We start from the raw sequence: 19,404 nt of genomic DNA on the forward strand, positions 1-19,404 counted from the left end.
CGCATTCATAGGTCTAATCCCTAGCGCTACCGAACCCTGTTGCTTTTGTCTATTCAACTGACTATATGCGCAAATTGTTGGTCATTGTCTTTTGGTCTCACTTGTTTTTGTTAAGCTGCATTCTTATTGAGCACAAAAATATTTCTAGATCGGAAGCTTAAGCATGAGGGAGTAGGCTGCATGTTCAAGGATTGTTAAAGCATGTGAAGATAGGAGCGTTGTTTACCATTGCGCTCAAGAGTGACTTACATTTAAAATAACAGATAGATAGATGAAAGAGAGAGAATGAAATGCAGAACGAATGAGTGAATATACAACAAAAGGAAGATACAGAAAACGACTAAAAGGAAAGAGAAGATGAACAGAAGAAAAAATATCCAAAACCCAAATCTTCACCCCAGTACACTAAGCAACTATTTCCGCCCCTACTCGATCTTGAACCCATGCCCAACGTTTCGCATTCATAGGTCTAATCCCTATCGCTACCGAACCCTGTTGCTTTTGTCTATTCAGCTGGCTACTTGCGCAAATGGTTGGTCATTGTCTTTTGGTCTCGCTTGTTTTTGTTAAGCTGCATTCTTATTGAGCACAAAAACATTTATAGATCGGAAGCTTAAGCGTGAGGGAGGAGGCTGCATGTTTAAGGATCGTTAAAGCATGTGAAGATAGGAGCGTTGTTTACCATTGCGCTCAAGAGTGACTTACATTTAAAATAACAGATAGATAGATGAAAGAGAGAGAATGAAATGCAGAACGAATGAGTGAATATACAACAAAAGGAAGATACAGAAAACGACTAAAAGGAAAGAGAAGATGAACAGAAGAAAAAATATCCAAAACCCAAATCTTCACCCCAGTACACTAAGCAACTATTTCCGCCCCTACTCGATCTTGAACCCATGCCCATCGTTTCGCATTCATGGGTCTAATCCCTCTCGCTACCAAACCCTGTTGCTTTTGTCTATTCAACTGAATAACTGCGCAAATTGTTGTTCATTGTCTTTTGTTCTCGCTTGTTTTTGTTAAGCTGCATCGGAAGCCCAAGCATGAGGGAGTAGGCTGCATGTTCAAGGATCGTTAAAGCATGTGAAAAAAGGAGCGCTGTTAACCATTGCACTCAAGTGCCACTTACATTTAAAATGATAGATAGATAGATAGATAGATGAAAAGGAGAGAACGAAATGCAGAACGAATGAGTGAAAAAAGAACGAAAGGGATATAGAATACGATTAAGAAGAAAGCGATGTAGAAGAGAAGAAAAAGATTTTCAAAACCCAAATATTTACCCCTGTATTTTACGCATCCATTTCTGCCCCTACTCGGGCTCGAACCCATGCCCATCGCTTCACAGTCATAGGTATAATCCCTTGCGCTCCGGAAGCCCGTTGCTTTTGTCTAATTAACTGACTACACATCTAAATTCTTCGTCATTAGCTTTTTGACTTGCTTGTTTTTGTTAGGCTGCATTCTTAATGAGCACAGAAACTTTTCTATATTGAAACTCAAGCACGGTGGAATAAGCTGTATGTTTAAGGATCGTTAAAGCTTGTGAAGATAGGAGCGCTGTTAACCATTGCGCTCAAGTGCAATTTACATTGAAAATGCAGAACGAATGAGTGAATATAGAACGAAAGGAGTATATAGAAAACGATTACGAGGAAAGAGAAGAATAGAAGAAAAAAATATCCAATACCCAAATCTTTACTCCATTACAATAGGCATCCATTTCCGCCACTACTCGGTCTTGAAACGATGCCCATCGCTCAACAGTCAGAGGTGTAATCCCTTGCGCTACCGAAGCCTGTTGCTTTTGTCTATTCAACTGACTACATACGCAAATTTTTGGTCAATGGCCTTTTGTCTCGCTCATTTTTGTAAAGCTGCATTCTTAATGAGCACAAAAACTTTTCTAGATCGGAAGCTTAAGCATGAGGGAGTAGGCTGCATGTTTATGGATCGTTAAAGCATGTGAAGATAGGAGCGCTGTTAACCATTGCGGTCAAGAGCAACTTACATTTAAAGCAATAGTTAGATAAATGAATGGGAGCGAATGGAATGCAGAACGAACGAGAAAACAGAACGAGAGGAAGATATAGAAAACGATTACGAGGAAAGAGAAGAAAAGAAGAAAAAAATATCCAATACCCAAATCTTTACCCCATTACAATAAGCATCCATTTCCGCCACTACTCGGTCTTGAAACGATGCCCATCGCTCAACAGTCAGAGGTCTAATCCCTTGCGCTACCGAAGCCTGTTGCTTTTGTCTATTCAACTGACTACATGCGCAAATTGTTGGTCATTGTCTTTTGGTCTCGCTTGTTTTTGTTAAGCTGCATTCATATTGAGCACAAAACCATTTTTAGATCGGAAGCTTAAGCATGAGGGAGTAGGCTGCATGTTCAAGGATCGTTAAAGCATGTGAAAAAAGGATTGCTGTTAACCATTGCACTCAAGTGCGACTTACATTTGAAATAATAGATAGATAGATAGATGAAAAGGAGAGAATGAAGTGCAGAACGAATGAGTGAATATGGAACGAAAGGAAGATATAAAAAAGATTAAAAAGAAAGAGATGATGAACAGAAGAAAAAGATATCTAAATCTAAAAATTTTAACCCATTAAAATAATAATAGATGGATAGATAGATAGATGAAGGGGGAGAATGAAATGCAGAACGAATGAGTGAAAAAATAACGAAAGTGATATAGAAAACTATTAGGAGGAAAGCGATGTAGAACAGAAGAAAAAGATTTCCAAAACCCAAAAATTTACCCCTGTATATTACGCATCCATTTCCGCCCCTACTCGGGCTTGAACCCATGCCCATCGCTTCACAGTCATAGGTCTAATCCCTTGCGCTGTGGAAGCTTGCTGCTTTTGTCTAATTAACTGACTACATATCTAAATTCTTCGTCATTAGTTTTTTGTATCGCTCGTTTTTGTTAAGCTGCATTCTTAATGAGCACGAAAACTTTTCTAGATCGGACGCTTAAGCATGGTGGAGAAGGCTGCATGTTTATGGATCGTTAAAGCATGTGAAGATAGGAGCGCTGTTAACCATTGCGGTCAAGAGCGACTTACATTTAAAGCAATAGTTAGATAGATGAATGGGAGCGAATGAAATGCAGAACGAACGAGAAAAAAGAACGAGAGAAAGATATAGAAAACGACTAAAATGAAGGAGAAGAAGAACAAAAGTTAATGATATCCAAATCCTAAATCTTTACCCCAGTACACTAAGCATCCATTTCCGCCCCTACTCGGTCTTGAGCACAAAAACTTTCTTAGATCGGAAGCTTAAGCATGGTGGAGTAGGCTGCATGTTTACGGATCGTTAAAGCATGTGAAGATAGAAGCGCTGTTAACCATTGCACTAAAGTGCGACATAAATTTAAAATAACACATAGCTAGAAAGATGAAAAAGAGAGATTGAAATGCAGAACGAATGAGTGAAAAAAGAACAAAAGGAAGATATAGAAAACGATTAAAAGGAAAGAGATGACAAACAGAAGGCAAGGAAACCCAAATCCCATATTTTTACCCCATAACACTAATCATCAATTTGCGCCCCTACGGGAGTGAATCTATGCCAATCGCTTCACAGTCATAGGTCAAATCATTTGCGCCACCGAGGCCTGTTGTTTTTGACTATTCCACTGACTATTACGCAAACTTTTGGTCATCCGTTTTTTGTCTCGCTTGTTTTTGTTAAAATGCAATCTTAATGAGCATAGAAACAAGAGCAGGTTGGGAGCTTAAGCATGGTGGAGTAGGCTACATGTTTAAGGATTATTAAAGCATCTGAAGATAGGAGCGCTGTTAACCATTGCGCTCAAATGAGACTTACATTTAAAATAATAGATAGATAGATGAAAGGGAAAGAATGAAATGCAGAACGATTGAGTGAAAATAGAACGGAAGGAAGATATAGAAAACAATTAAAAAGAAAGAAAAGAAAAGAAGAAAAAGATATCAAAAACCCAAATCTTTACCACAGTACATTAAGCATCTATTTATATCAAAAACTCAGATCTTTACCACAGTACACTAAGCCATGCCCGTCACTTCACAGTCAGAGGTCTAATCCCTTGCTCTACCAAAGCCTGTTGCTTTTGTCTATTCAACTGACTACATAAACAAATTTTCCGTCATTGGTTTTTTGTCTCGCTTGATTTTGTTAAGCTACATTCTTAATGAGCACAAAAACTTTTCTAGATCGTAAGCTTAAGCATGAGGAAGTAGGCTGCATTTTTAAGGATCGTTAAACCATGTGAAGATAGGAGCGCTGTTTACCATTGCGCTCAGGAGTGACTTACATCTAAAATAATAGGTATATAGCTGAAAGGGAGAGAATGAAATGCATAACAAATGAGTGAATATAGAACGAAAAGAAGATACAGAAAACGACTAAAAGGAACGCAAAGAAGAACAGAAAAAAAGTTATCAAAATCCAAAATCTTTATCCCAGGACTTTAAGCATCCATTTCCGCCCCTTCTCGGGTTTGAACTCAAGCCCATCTTTCCACAATCATAGGTCTAATCCCTTGCGCTACCCAAGTCTGTTGCTTTTGTATATTCAACTGACTATATACGCAAATTTTTGGTCATTGGCTTTTTGTCTTGCTTGTATTTGTTAAGCTGCATTCTTCATGAGCAAAAAAACTTTTCTAGATCGGAAGCTTAAGCATGGGAGTAGGCTGCATGTTTAAAGATCGTTAAAGAATGTGAAGATAGGAGCGCTGTTAACCATTGCGCTCAAGAGCGAATTACATTTAAAATAATAGATAGATATGTGAAAGGGAGAGAATGAAATGCAGAACGAATGAGTGAATATAGAACGAAAAGAAGATACAGAAAACGACTAAAAGGAAAGAGAAGAATAACAGAAGAAAAGGATAACCAAATCCCAAATCTTTATGCCAGTACACTAAGCATCCATTTCCGCCCCTTCTCGGGCTTGAACCCATGCCCATCGTTTGACATTCATAGGTCTATTCCCTTGCGCTACCGAAGCCTGCTGATTTGAAAATTCAACTGACTACATGCGCAAAATTGTGGTCATTGGCTTTTGGTCTCGCTTGTTTTTGTTAAGCTGAAATCTTAATGAGCACAAAAACTTTTCTAGATTGGAAGCTTAAGCATGGTGGAGTAGGCTGCATGTTTTGGGATTGTTGAGGCATGTTAAAATAGGAGCGCTGTTAACCATTGCACTTAAGCGCGATTTACATTTAAAATCATTTATAGATATATAGATGAAAGGGAGAGAACGAAATGCAGAACGAATTAGTGAAAAAAGAAAAAGGATATAGAAAAGGCTTAAGAGGAAAGAGACGAAGAACAGAGGAAAAAGATATCCAAATCCCAAACCGTTACCCCTGTATTATAAGCATTCGTTTCCGCCCCTACTCGGGCTTGAACCCATGCTCATTGTTTCACATTCAGATGTCTAATCCCTTATGCTACCGAAACCTCCTAAATTTGTCTATTCAACTGGTTACATACGAAAATTTTTCGTCATTGGCTTTTTGTCTCGCTTGTTTTTATTAAGCTGCATTCTTAATGAGCACAAAAACTTTTCTAGATTGGATGCTGAAGCATGGTGGAGTAGGCTGCATGTTTTGGGATTGTTAAAGCATGTGAAGATAGGAGCGCTGTTAACCATTGCGCTCAAGTGCGACCTAAATTCAAATTGCAGAACAAATGTGTGAGCATAGAACGAAAAGAAGATATAGAAGATTATTAAAAGGAAAGAGAAGAAGAGAAGAAAAAGATGTCCAAATCCCAAAACTTTACACCAGTACACTAAGCATCCTTTTCCGCCCTTAATCGGGGTTGAACTCATACCTATCGCTTCACAGTCATAGGTCTAATCCATTGCGCTACCGAAATCTGTTGTTTTTGTCAATTCAACTGACTACATATGCAAATTTTTTGTCATTGGTTTTTTGTCTCGCTTGTTTTTGTTAAGCTGCATTCTTAATGAGCACAAAAACTTTCTTAGATCGGAAGCTTAAGCATGGTGGAGTAGGCTGCATATTTAAGGATCGTTAAAGCAAGTGAAGATAGGAGCGCTTTTAACCATTGCGCTCAAGTGCAACTTACATTCAAAATGCAGAACGAATGTGTGAGCATAGAACGAAAAGAATATATAGAAGATTATTAAAAGGAAAGAGAAGAAGAGAAGAAAAAGATGTCCAAATCCCAAAATTTTACAACAGTACACTAAGCATCCTTTTCCGCCCTTAATCGGGGTTGAACTCATACCTATCGCTTCACAGTCATAGGTCTAATCCTTTGCTCTACCGAAGCCTGTTGCTTTTGTCTGTTCAACTGACTACATACGCAAATTTTTGGTCATTGGTTTTTTGTCTCGCCTGTTTTTGTTAAGCTGCATTTTTAATGAGCACAAAAACTTTCGTAGAGCGGAAGCTTAAGCATGGTGGATTAGGCTGCATATTTAATGATCGTTAAAGCATGTGTAGATGGGAGTGCTGTTAACCATTGCGCTCAAGTGCGATTTACATTCAAAATGCAGAACGATTGAGTGAATATAGAACGAAAGGAAGATATTGAAAACGATCAAAAGGAAAGAAAAGAAAAGAAGAAAAAGACATCCAAGACTTAAATCTTTACCCCAGTTCACTAAGCATCCATATCCGCCCCTAATCAGTCTTGGACCCATGCCCATCGCTTCACAGTCAGAGGTCTAATCCCTTGCTCTACCAAAGCCTGTTGCTTTTGTCTATTCAACTGACTACATACGCAAATTTTTGGTTGTTGGCTTTTTGTCTCACTTGTTTTTTTTTAAACTGCATTCTTAATGAGCACAAAAACTTTCTTAGATCGAAAGCTTAAGCATGGTGGAGTAGACTGCATGTTTAATGATCGTTAAAGCATGTGAAGATAGGAGAGCTGTTAGCCATTGCGCTCAAGAGCGACTTATATCTAAAAAAATAGATAGATAGATGAAAAGGAGTGAAAAAAATTCAGAACGAATGAGAATATAGAACGAAGGGAAGATATAGAAAACGACTAAAAAGAAAAAGAAGAAGAATAGAAGAAAAAGATATCCCAATCCCAAATCTGTACCCCAGTACACTAAGCATCCATTTCCGCCCCTACTCGGTCTTGAACCCATGCTCATTGTTTCACATTCATAGGTCTAATCCCTTGTGCTACAGAACCCTGTTAAATTTGTCTATACAACATAATACATGCTCAAGTTTTTGGTCGTTGTTTTTTGTCTCGCTCGTTTTTTTTATTAAGCTGCATTCTTAATGAGCTCAAAAATTGTCCAGATCGGGAGCTTAAGCATGATGGAGTAGCCTTCATGAATAAGGACCGTTAAAGCATGTGAAAATAGGAGCGCTGTTAACCATTGCAAGTGCGACTTACAAATGAAAAAATAGATGGATAGATAGATGAAAGGGAGAGAAAGAAATGCAGAACGAATGAATGAAAAAAGAACAAAAGGGATATAGAAAAGGATTAGGAGGAAAGAGAAGAAAAACAGGAGAAAAAATATCCGAATCCCAAACCATTACCCCAGTACATTAAGCATCCATTTCCGCCCCTACTAGGGCTTGAACACATGCCCATCGCTTCACAGTCTTAGGTCTAATCCCTTGCGATACCGAAGCCCGTTGCTGTTATCTATTCAACTGACTACATACGCAAATTTTTGGTCATTGGCTTTTTGTCTAGCTCGTTTTTGTTAAGATGCATTCTTAATGAGCACAAAAATTGTCCAGATCGGGAGCTTAAGCATGGTGGAGTAAGCTGCAGGTTTAAAGATCGTTGAAGCATGTGAAGATAGGAGCGCTGTTAATCATTGCGCTCAAGAGCGACTTACATTTAAAACAATAGATAGATAGATGAGAGGGAGAGAATGAAATGCAGAACGATTGAGTGAATGTGGAACGAAAGGAAGATATAAAAAAGATTAAAAAGAAAGAGATGATGAACAGAAGAAAAAGATATCTAAATCTAAAAATTTTAACCCATTAAACTAAGCATCAACTTCCGGCCCTACTCGGGATTGAACCCATACCCACCGCTTCACAGTCATCGGTCTAATCCCTTGCGCTACTCAAGCCCGTTGCTTTTGTCTATTCAACTGACTACATACGCAAATTTTTGGTCATTGTCTTTTTGTCTCGCTTGTTTTTGTTAAGCTGCATTTTTAATGAGCACAAAAACTTGTCCAGATCGGGAGCCTAAACATGGTGGAGTAGGCTGCAAGTTTAAAGATCGTTGAAGCATGTGAAGATAGAAGCGCTGTTAATCATTGCGCTCAAGAGCGACTTACATTCAAAACCATAGATAGATAGATGAAAAGGGGAGATTGAAATGCAGAACGAACGAGTGTTTAAAGAAGGGAAAGGATATAGAAAACTATTAAAAGGAAAGAGATGAAGAACAGAAGAAAAAGATATCCAAATCCCAATCCTTTACCCCAGTGGACTAAGCATCCATTTTTGCACCTACTCAGGGTTGAACCCATACCCATCGCTTCACAGTAATATATCTAATCTTTTGCGCTACCGAAGTCTGTTGTTGTTGTCTGTTCAACTGAATGCATACGCAAATTTTTGGTCATTGCCTTCTTGTCTCGCTTGTTTTTGTTAAGCTGCATTCTTATTGATCAAAAAACTTGTCCAAATAGGGAGCTTAAGCTTGGTGGAGTAGGCTGCATGATTGAGGATCGTTAAAGCATGTGAAGATAGGAGCGCTGTTAACAATTGCGCCCAAATGTGACTTACATTTAAAATAATAGATTATGAATATTTACACAAATTTAGAAATAAGCAACATTTAGAAACCGTCAAGACGGCTTCAACAACTTACTCAAAAAAGGACAATCAGAAGAAAGCCTTCTTAATGCTTGTGTGATAGTTCCCTAAATTTCCAGCTATTAGAGGAACTAACCAGACACTGTAATGATATCCGTGTCTTTCATCTTAGAGATGTTGAGGCATTTTTGCTTTGTTTTTTCCAATTCCTTGACATTTCTCCCAGTAAGACAGAAACGTCCAACTCCCAATTGGGCCAACTTGACAGCTGTGGCAGCACCAATTGCACTACTGGCACCAGTCACAATAGCCACACTCTCACCACAAAAACTCTGGTACCCAAGTCGAGGAGTCCGCTCAAATTCCGCTCAAAAAAATGCAAGAGATGACCGGAATGAGCGGAATTTGACCGGAATGAGCGGAATCGATAAAAAAAAATGCAAGAAATGAGCGGAATTTGTAGTAATTTGTTGTAAGAACTATAGTGTAAATAATATTAAGCATCCACGAATTGTCTCCAAATTAGTGGTAACATATAGTATAGATCCGAATTACCGTTACTATACCATAACATTGTGTGTGAACGAAGTGTTTTCCGTTTTCCTTACAGATTAATAATAGTTTTTTTTGGCATCGGCTTCCCCAGACATATGTGAATTTTTATCGTGTAAAATCTTACAAATTTCTTGCAAAATTGTTTTATAAGTTCTTAAGTTCTTATAAGACTATGCGTCGCCTGACTAAGACTTTGTAAGACAATTTTTTAGTGTCTTATCAGATCTTACACAATAAAAATTCACGTCAGACAAAATTTTTATCGTGTAAGAGCTGATGAGATCTTGCACGATAAAAATTCCGGAATGTCTGGGGTTACAAGAGGTTCATATAGACCTTAAGAGTTACACATTTCATCATAAAGGCGTAAATGTCAATTACAGATGGTTGACTATATTCCACCTGAGTGGGGGGGGGGGAGAGAGGGGGGGGGGGGGAGGAGAGGGGGGAGTTCCGATATCCATATAATATTTCCAAGAATATCATCAGCAGCACGTCGTTGAATAGTAACTCCGCCTACATCTCAGCCACGAGCAGAATGCTGTGAAAAAAATTGTTCAGCGCTATCACGAAGCGGTGAAAAAAAGTTTCACCGCTAAAATCGCAAATCTTACAAAAATTCACCGCTAAATTCAGCGCTAATTTTACAAAAATTTACCGATATGAACGCATCCAACGCTAAAAGATGCGGGCTCATTGCGGTGAAAAAGGTTTTTTTTTCACCGCTATTCACCGCTAATCTTGCATTATTTTTTGATCAAACATCGACCCGGGTACAATAGCAACAATCTTTTACGCCATAATTTTTGTTTGTTGTTTTCTAAACAATACATAATAACGGGAAAAGGTAGAAAAGCTGCACAAAATTGACGACAGGTTGTAATGCTAATAGTTTTATTACTATTGCTATCATCGCTATTCAACCTGTCACTTCAAGTAGAAGAAAAGAATGTCACATTACTGTTTAAATTGCATAAATAGATATTTTGATACCTGCGAATATTACTTAATTTCGATCATATTGCAAAAGAGTATTAAGAGTAATTTTGATGCAATTGATATCCAAAAAACTTGTAATTGGGCAACATGATGTCAGGTTGGGATTCTCACTTTTGACCCGACTCACAAAAAAAGTCAGCTCCGACCAGGCCAATTCAAACCATAATCGGGTATGACCAGCTTTTGCCTGATTTTAAGCAAGCCGGTTTTAGTCACATCCGCCCGGAAAAAAAGCAAGCTAGCCTTGACCAGACCAATCGAGACAAAAGCTGATATAATCAAAATAATGAACGGAATGTAAACCAAAGTCTAAGTAAGCTGACGTAAGCGGAAGTGATTTTTTATGTCATAGTTTTGTACTCCTTACGAAACAACCATTGGAACATGGAAAGAAAAATTATGAAAGATGGAAGTTTTTGACTTTGGCAATAGGTTTGTGGTGATGATCGGTTCCTGTCTCAACATTCGACACGAGTTGATAAAGAACTCTATCGCCGGCTAATGTAACATATGGCGTGCAACAAAGAAATATTTTAAGAAACTTGACTTTATAAATTTAATTTTACCGAAATTTTAAAATTAAAGATTTTACCGAATATAACAGACTCAGTAGCTTTTTGTCTTAGAGCTACTGAAATACTCTTACCACAATTATTCTACAAGTGTTTAAATAGACAATAAAAATATTCTCCTCCAAACCAGAAAAAATAATGTGGATATTCGAACCAACAATTGCAAAACAGTTAAAATTTATTCAGATCGTTATTCACAACTTGCTTAATCCGAATTTTGGGTGCATTAGCGATCATTAGTATGCAATATACTCTAACTTTTAAAATCAAAACCTGGTTTCCACGACGCCAAGAGTTATGCGATTTCCCGTGCCGCTACGGTACAAGGTAAATTCAAAAAAGTTTCCCACTAGCCCTACTGAAACTGAGCTAGTTACTCAAAATGAATCAAATCGGGATGTTAATTAAGACGCTTAACAAAAAAGGATTTTTAAGATTTTTCTTTGTTCATTTTTACTGTTTACCAATGTTCAATTTAAATGATAATGCTCAATTTCAAGTCCAACCGGTAACGCAAAAGGTTTTATTTGTTACTGTTTCATATCCAGCCGTTGATGGTGGTTTTTTTTCCGTTGTATGCTGGGAAGCCAAGCTTGTTATAATGTTTTGCTTTTTGAAAAAAGAACTACTTTTTCTTTTTTGGTGGCTGGTCTATAAAAGTATGAACACTTTCCATTGATTCTTTTCTGACATTTGTTTTCATGACGCTAGCAGTTTTTCGAGCACAAGAATGATTATCCAATTGTCACTTTCTTAGGGGCTCCAATTTCCAAAAAATAGTACCCCAAGCAGTCGATTACAGACCGCATACTTGGGGTGTTATATCTCTTGTTTTAAATTTTTTCGCTGGTAATAATTTGATAACAAAAATTAGGAAACTGGCACACGAAAGGATGTGTCCAATAGCCATCAAAAAGGCTTCACCAAAAATTGCTATTGAAAATCAGAAAAGAATTTTCCACTATTTGAAAATCGTTTTTCCTGTCTTTTTACGTTTAACCATTTGTTTATTTATATAATCTGTTTGAAGAGAATCCTTTTAGAAGCTAGTATGAGAGCTTTATTAAATTAGCTCCTTTACAATATCATCAGTAACTAAAGTAATTAGTGTTTTGGACGCATTAGATTAAAGTAATTAGATAGATTAAGCCAATTAAGGGGAAGATAAATTTATATCTAAGTAGCTTGCTCAGTTGAAGCAAAAAGTTTGATCTGGCTCTGTATTTCAAAATCTTACATGCATCGGAATATAAAAAGGAAAAAAATAAGTTCTTGCAAAGTTTTTTTATAACAAAATTTACTCCACCATCAGACGGAATGATTAGGCCCACATTACCTGCTTGTCTAATTTTGCAAATTGGGCCTTGCTAGCCAACATTAGTGTTTCATCATATGAACAATAAATCCTAAAATTAAAGGTATAAAGGAACCAATTTATGTACCACATTTCACTCCGGCCAAAAGGTATTAAGTTTCCTATTTGTTCAATTGATCATTGTATAAGAAATTACTAATAGTTTTTCGTGGTTAATATTTCTAATAATCAATAAATTTATAAATATTAGATTTGAGATCCAGTAAGTTCAAGCAACTGTCCGTATTCACCGTTCCCGCTGCCTTTTTGACTGTCATTGCAGCTAACTCATAATAGAGTGATAATGTTGGAGAACAAGGACCGACCTCGTAATTTATCACTAATCGTAAAATTGTATGTAGGCCATTTTACTTTTCTTGTCCAGCCTGTTCTTTTTTAAATTATTTGTTTACGTCTTTCCCAATACGGTGTTGAAAAGACCCAAATTGGAAGGTAGAGGGACATATTGTCGTTGATTAATTGAATAAATCGGGTTCCATTATATCTGGAGATCTTCCTTTCTGCCTTTTTAGTCGTTTAAGCGGCGCTGGTTGATTACGTTTTGGCCCTACCTGTGGGGTCGGTAAGTACCACTTGATTGCGGAGTGATTTTCTTGGACTACTTCTCGCTTTGCCATTGGTTCAACTGATGGATTTTTGTTGGAAGACTTACTAAAAGGGCCCCTCCTGTATTTGAGTGGATTGATGACGCACAGTTAACGTCAGCTCCAGGCTTGCGTCGTTGAGTAATAGCTCCGCCTACATCTCTTTCGTGCATCTCGTGCATGATTCTGTATTTTTTTCTCTCATTTTTCTGGATTCTTTAATGGTTTTTTGCTGGCATGTATCTCAAAAGGTCCGTTCTTTTTACAGCTTTGGTTCAAGTCTGTCCAGATCTGAGTTGCCTGTTGTGACGTCTTTTTTTAAAGTACCTTAAAGACAGACACCTGTTTTTTTCCACTTATGACCCTGGGACGAGAATTTAGTAGAAAACTTAGTAAGATTTCTGTTGGAGAATTTGCCCTTGGTTTACCGAGTAGCAAGCAGCTTCAAGTATGAACTCTGTACATGCTATTGGCAATCCTATGTATGTTTTTCATCCCTGACCAAGAATCATAATTCGCCCTGTGGGGCATATTGCTTCCGATTGTTTGCTTCTTTTGTTACCAGCATTCTATTTGTTTTGAGCTCTTCTTCACGCCTTTCTCCGTTTTCTTAATTTCCAACCTTGATCATTTGGTTCCCGCGGGTTGATTCTTTTTCAAAATTTATCTATTATCGGTTGGTAACTCAATTTGTTCATATCCAGAGCAGTGCTAATAGGACTTAGCGGTGAATTTGCTTTACGTCCGAAAAGAATATCAAAGATTGAAATATCAATCATTTTCTGTCTACAACTACGCAACGGATGTACATCAGAGCTTATCGACGTTTTTAAATCAAAATTTGATTTTGCTGCTTTTCCTTAAATACAAACTTTCTCCTTTATGTTTGAGTTAGCCCCCTCACAAGAGCGAAAGGACTGAAATTTGAAGATAATTATGAAAACTGATTGCATCTGCTCGATCAAAGACCTCAGTTGATAGAAATTTAAAGTATCTGTCAATGCAACTCAGCAAATTTGTCTCTTGACTTTTCTCATTGTAAACAGGGCCGCCAAAATCAAATTGATTTTTTTTTCATTTTGTTGTTTTCATAACATAAATGTTTCCTATTTAGAATACGGAATAATAGGTTTCAATTTTTTCCTATTTGAAAGCAGGGGTTACACATTTCAACCTTTGAATGGATGTCTATGTCTCTGTTCTTGTAGGGCCAATAGGCATTACAGCTAGGTCAGTCATTCCCCCAACCGCCGGGATGGGTACTGTGGGTCGCTTACACCTAGGATTCTCTGATGGAGTTTGGTATCGCCATGTTGACTGGGTTGGAGATATATATTGGTGGCGGGAGTTTATTTTGCTGTTGCCTGAATGAGAGCACTGACAGGTCCTTTTTCGTCCAAAAAAAGCACTCTGGATGAATTATCTTTGCGGATCTGATCAGAAAATTGTTTTACGTAATCTGCCGTCATTAGGACTTTAATTAAACAGGTAGCAATTTCATTGATGTATTATTTTTGGAACATGACTGTTCAATAAAGTTAGATTTGACAGAACGCAAAGATTTACTTAGCGGTTCATAATTAGAATGCGTGGTAATTGAGGTAATTACTTTCATGACCGTTTCATTGTTTTCATAAATACTTATCAACTGGTATTTTTGCGCCACAAAACTACTTCACTTGTTCACGTGAAAGAAACGTTCTTCCACAGAGGCTCGTTTTGGCGAAGCAAATGCTGGGTAATTGGACGGATTCAGAGAAAACATTTAGCTTTTTCTTTATTTGAGTCTTTTGAGAAACGATGAATTGCTCTTCATTTACAGAAGCTTTGACAAATGCTTGTGTGGTACAGTAGTACATTTCAATCTGGGGCTAATGATTTGGTATAGCAAATCAAGTTATGCAGTTAAATTTAATTTAGTTCATTTTCTTCGCCATTTAATTTAGTCATAATTTGAGTTCTTGTTTGAAGATCAAATCTTGAGTTTTCACGTTTTACAATTTGTTTGCATCCTGTGCCTGATAACTTTGTCTGTTCATGTTGTTCTTGTTGTCTCGTGATCTTGAGTTGCCGCAATTGGAATTCAATTGTCGTGATCAAATTGTTGATCAATTTTAGTTATTTTTATTTCATTTCATTCTGCTCATTTTCTTCATTCAAATTAGCTGTCTTTCTCTTAAACTAGATTTTGCTCCGCCAAAGCATTAAATTGTTTCAACCAATTCTGAGTCCTATTTCGCTAAGCGAAATATCAGTTTAATAATAGACCTACATTCCGCTCCGCCAAATCTACGCATATACTGTATTCAGAATATTGAATCGTTCAGCTACAAAATTAATAGTGAACTCGCCCCGTGAATTAACCAATTAATTTGAAACAGTAATTGAATACTTCAGCACCGCGAATCAACCCAGATTACAGATTGCGAATCTATATGACATGGCGCAGTCAGCTCGTGAATATAGAAAGACACCATTGTCGATAGAGCCATTTTGGGAGCGCCCAACGTCGGACCCACCAATCAGATAGGAGAAATGGCGGATTCAACTAAAGCTTGCGATTCTCGCGCGGAAGAATATCACACTGGACACGCTACTGCAACCAAAACCAACGATGGTATGATTGCCAGCTGAACCAAAGTACGAGATGCCAATTGAAGATGCAACACATGAAACGGAGAGAGAACGTCGGATGCGAAACAGCCAATTGAGTTGCAATGAGACCTAAAACGTCAAAAGATAACAGAAGCGGTAGTACTATGCGGGGAACGACCATGGCATCTTTGTGATAAAAAATGTGTGTCTTTTTTGTACCTTAGCATCAGTACATAGGGAAGACGCTTACTAACACAAAAATTTCATCATGACAATTTTTATGACCTGACTACACTCAAATTTTGGGAGATGATGGAGATAGCCTTTATCCGCCCAAAAAATGTCACATTCGATCGGTATGTATTCTTGTCAGGGAAGCAGAAAAAGGGTGAAACAATAGAACAATTCTACGGCATATGAAAGAATTGGCGGAAAATTGCGATTTTGAAAATCGTGAGGAGGTGATCATCAGGGTCATTTTCATCACAAACATGTTGCATGATGGTATTCAACGCGAACTTCTCCGCGACACAGTTGACCCCGAAAGAGCATTTAGTATTGCAGTCAATATGGAAATGGGCCATCAGAATCAGCAAAGAATATCATCAAATAACGGTGCAACTGGCAATACGGTGAATGCAATACAATCATTCAATCGATTTCGCGGCGCGGGTGTACGTGGAAATCAGTCAGGCAGAGTAGTAGCTAACCGCGCAGCAGTTGGTCAATGTAGAGGTTGTGGTCAAGCTTGGACAACAACGCATCGCCAGGTTTGCCCTGTTATGGGTAAGAAATGCAATCATTGTGGTTTGCTCAAACATTTCGCCAAGGTATGTCGGAAAAAACTTAATACTGCACGAAATTCACGTCAAAATAATCGTATTAACAATGTAGAAACTGCCAAAACTACAGATCAAAATACAAGCCAGGAACGTAAATTATATTAATTATAATGAACAGAAACGTAAATTATAATAATTATAATGAACAATTTCTTTCTGACTGTGATTCGTCGGATGACGTTGCGACTGTAGAAAACGTTTGATCACCGCCAATAGCGTTGCAAAAATATGACGATAACGATCGGCAACGCAGATTGTCACTTGCTCCTCGATTCCGGTAGCGGTTGTACAATTATCAATATGTCGCTCGCCAGAGAAATAATGTATAACTGTGAACAATCACAAGGGTTGGAGAAAAAAACCATTAGAATTAAAGTCTTTTTCTAACGATATTGTCGAAACTCTTGGCACTTTAAAAACGCCAGTTCGGTGTAATGATTGGAAAATTCAAAAATCACGGTCGTAGCTGATGGTTTTTGACCAAATCTCGGACGAGACTTCTTTGATCAATTAGGAATAACAATATCACAAAGACCTTGCCCGAACACGGAAATCAATAATATAGAACCACCTTGTGCAATTAAAAAATCGTTTGCAAAGGAATTTCCAGAATTAATCTCCCGAATAGGAAAATCAAAACATCACACAGTCAACTCAAAATTCCACAAAAATTGTCGAGTTACACATCAAAAAGGAAGAAAAGTGCCAATTCATCTCCAACTAAAAGTGAAAATCCAACTTGAAAAATTGCTAAACGAAGGACATATTGAAAAAATCACTAATTGCTTTGATCAATTTTTTATTTCTCCAGTAGTCATTACGGTCAAAAAGGATCAATCAATCAAAATAGCATTAGATTCCAAAATCCTGAAAAAAACTATTCACAAAAACAAGTACCAAATGCTGAATACAGACTCGCTAATTCAAAAGATTTCTCAAGCACTGTCAACCGCGCCGCAAGAGACGGCTTATTTTACGACTCTTGATTTGCTGTACGCATACAGCCAACTCAATTTACACAGTGATACGGCCCGCCATTGGAACTTCAACCTCGTAAGCGGGGATATGACCGGCAGATATCAATTTAAAATTGCATTTTACGGCCTTACGGATATGCCGGCTGAATTTCAAAAAGCGATCGATAGTAATCTTGCAGGTCTGGATAATACTTTATGTTTTTTGACGATATGTTAATAGTGAGCAGAGGAGGCATAAAAAAACATCTCGATTTAGTACGAAAATGTCTGATAAAGTTAGATCAAGAAAATCTCCGAATAAATCTTGCAAAATGTCATTTCGTAAAAGATAAAATCGAATGGCTCGGACATAATATTAACCAAAAACAGGTATAACCCCATTGTCAAATAAAACAGATGCAATCGGAAAAGTATCAGCACCTTCCAATCTCAAAAAACTCAGATCCTTTATGGGCTCAGTTCATCACTTAGGAAAATTCATTCCTCACTTGTCGCAATTATGTTACCCACTTCGATCTTTGCTTAAGAAAAATACAAAATTTCTTTGGACGGATAAACATGAAAAACAGTTCACCTTAATTAAAGAGAAGATTGCAGAAACAACCGAAAATAAGCATTTCAACCCGGACTTAGAAACACGTATAAAATGCGACGTTTCACGTAAAAGTTTGGGGTGTGCATTAGAACAACGAACTCCAAATGGTTGGCACACTCTGTCATTGGCATCGCGATTTTTGAATTCTGTGGAGGACAGATATAGGATTAATGAACTCGAACTGTTGGGTGTTGTCTGGTCCGTTGAACATTTTAAATATTATTTATACAGCAAACCATTTACCGTAAAAACTGACCATAGGGCTCTTCTTTCAATCATGAGAGAAAATAGAGCTAACAAATCCTATAATAGTCGATTGACACGTTGGGTAGATTAACTACTGCCATTCGGTTTTACAATTGATCATCTCCCTGGCTCAAAAGTGGGATTAGTAGATTACATCTCTCGCGACCCGCAACAAAATCTTTTAAAATATCTGCATACGACGAGCAATTTATAGTAGCAAAATTGGATGTGATTAAACGCAGTGCGAAACGCTTCTTAATAAATGCGGAAAATTACGTCAATTTCGCAGCGCGAAGTCTCCTTACAAAACAAACCTCAAATATTCCAAATTCCACTAACAAATTATGCAGTGAATTCGCACCGCGAAATCCAGAACATTCTTCAATTACGGAAAGTGATAACTCAATTAACAATTTAACACCAAATAACTCAAATTCTAATATCCAAATCGAGACAGCTAACTTTCCTCATTCGCTTTTTGCCTTAACTCTCCCTACCGACCAGACGCTATCCCAATTGAACAATTTTCAACGAATTGCCCATAAATTTAAAAAAGTCTTCATGATGTCACACTCGAACTCAGATGAAGAAACTTTGCTGCAAATCAAGCAATCGACGCCCTTCAAAGTAAGATTTGCGGACGAGGCAGGACCATTGTCAGCCCCAGTGGTATCAGCAACGCCAGTGACTCCTATTACAGACACAACAACAGTACCGTCACCCTCAGTAGACGACCTCTATTTGGATACGTTTAACTTTGCCCTTTCGAAGATCTTTTCTAGCACACTAACAGCCAGTCTCACCACCAAGGATGCGATATTAAAGGAGATACGAGACTGCATCTCAACAGAACATGAAGATCGCTGCAAACAGATATCGCCGTACATACACCCATTCTGGAAAGACCTTCAGGTCAAGAATGGATGTGTCTGCGTCGACGACAGGATAGCACTCCCTCATGCAATCAAAGATGCCTACGTTGAAGCCATACATGCTACTCACCCTGGAACATGGGGGGATGCCAGATATGGCAACTCACGCATGGTGGCCGTACATGCACAGGGACATAATCGCAAAGACGGCAAAGTGCAATCCCTGTGTAAAAATTGGTAAAAATTTAGAGTCTATTATTCCTGCTAATAAGTGGGCACCATTAAAGTTATGCAAAGTTCCAAATGAAATAATTCAAATTGATTTTGGAGGACCAATTTATAATGAAAAAAATCAAGAGCTTTACTTTCTGGCATGCATAGATCGATTTTCAAAATT

At 37.8% G+C, this 19,404-nt stretch overlaps 2 protein-coding genes across 4 annotated transcripts in view; one reads left to right on the plus strand and one right to left on the minus strand.

Moving 5' to 3' along the window:
• LOC142344396 (small ribosomal subunit protein eS19S-like) overlaps positions 1-19,404 on the plus strand; it is a 416,658-nt gene that overhangs the window by 12,522 nt on the left and 384,732 nt on the right. The gene's annotated exons all lie outside the window — the stretch shown is intronic.
• The window catches only part of LOC142344395 (uncharacterized), a 54,681-nt gene that overhangs the window by 9,784 nt on the left and 25,493 nt on the right, over positions 1-19,404 (minus strand). The window contains exon 6 of one of the 3 annotated variants that reach the window (XM_075396005.1): positions 10,137-10,170. The exons of 1 other annotated variant lie outside the window; for it this stretch is intronic. The gene's annotated coding sequence lies outside the window, so the exon portion shown is untranslated. Of the gene's footprint in view, positions 1-10,136; positions 10,171-13,142; positions 13,208-19,404 lie in introns of those variants that run through there. One more of the 3 variants, XM_075396006.1, reaches the window with a different exon arrangement.

The sequence above is a fragment of the Convolutriloba macropyga genome, chromosome 8 (genome assembly GCF_964194025.1).
Source record: "Convolutriloba macropyga chromosome 8, txConMacr16.3, whole genome shotgun sequence".
Lineage (NCBI taxonomy): Eukaryota > Metazoa > Xenacoelomorpha > Acoela > Convolutidae > Convolutriloba > Convolutriloba macropyga.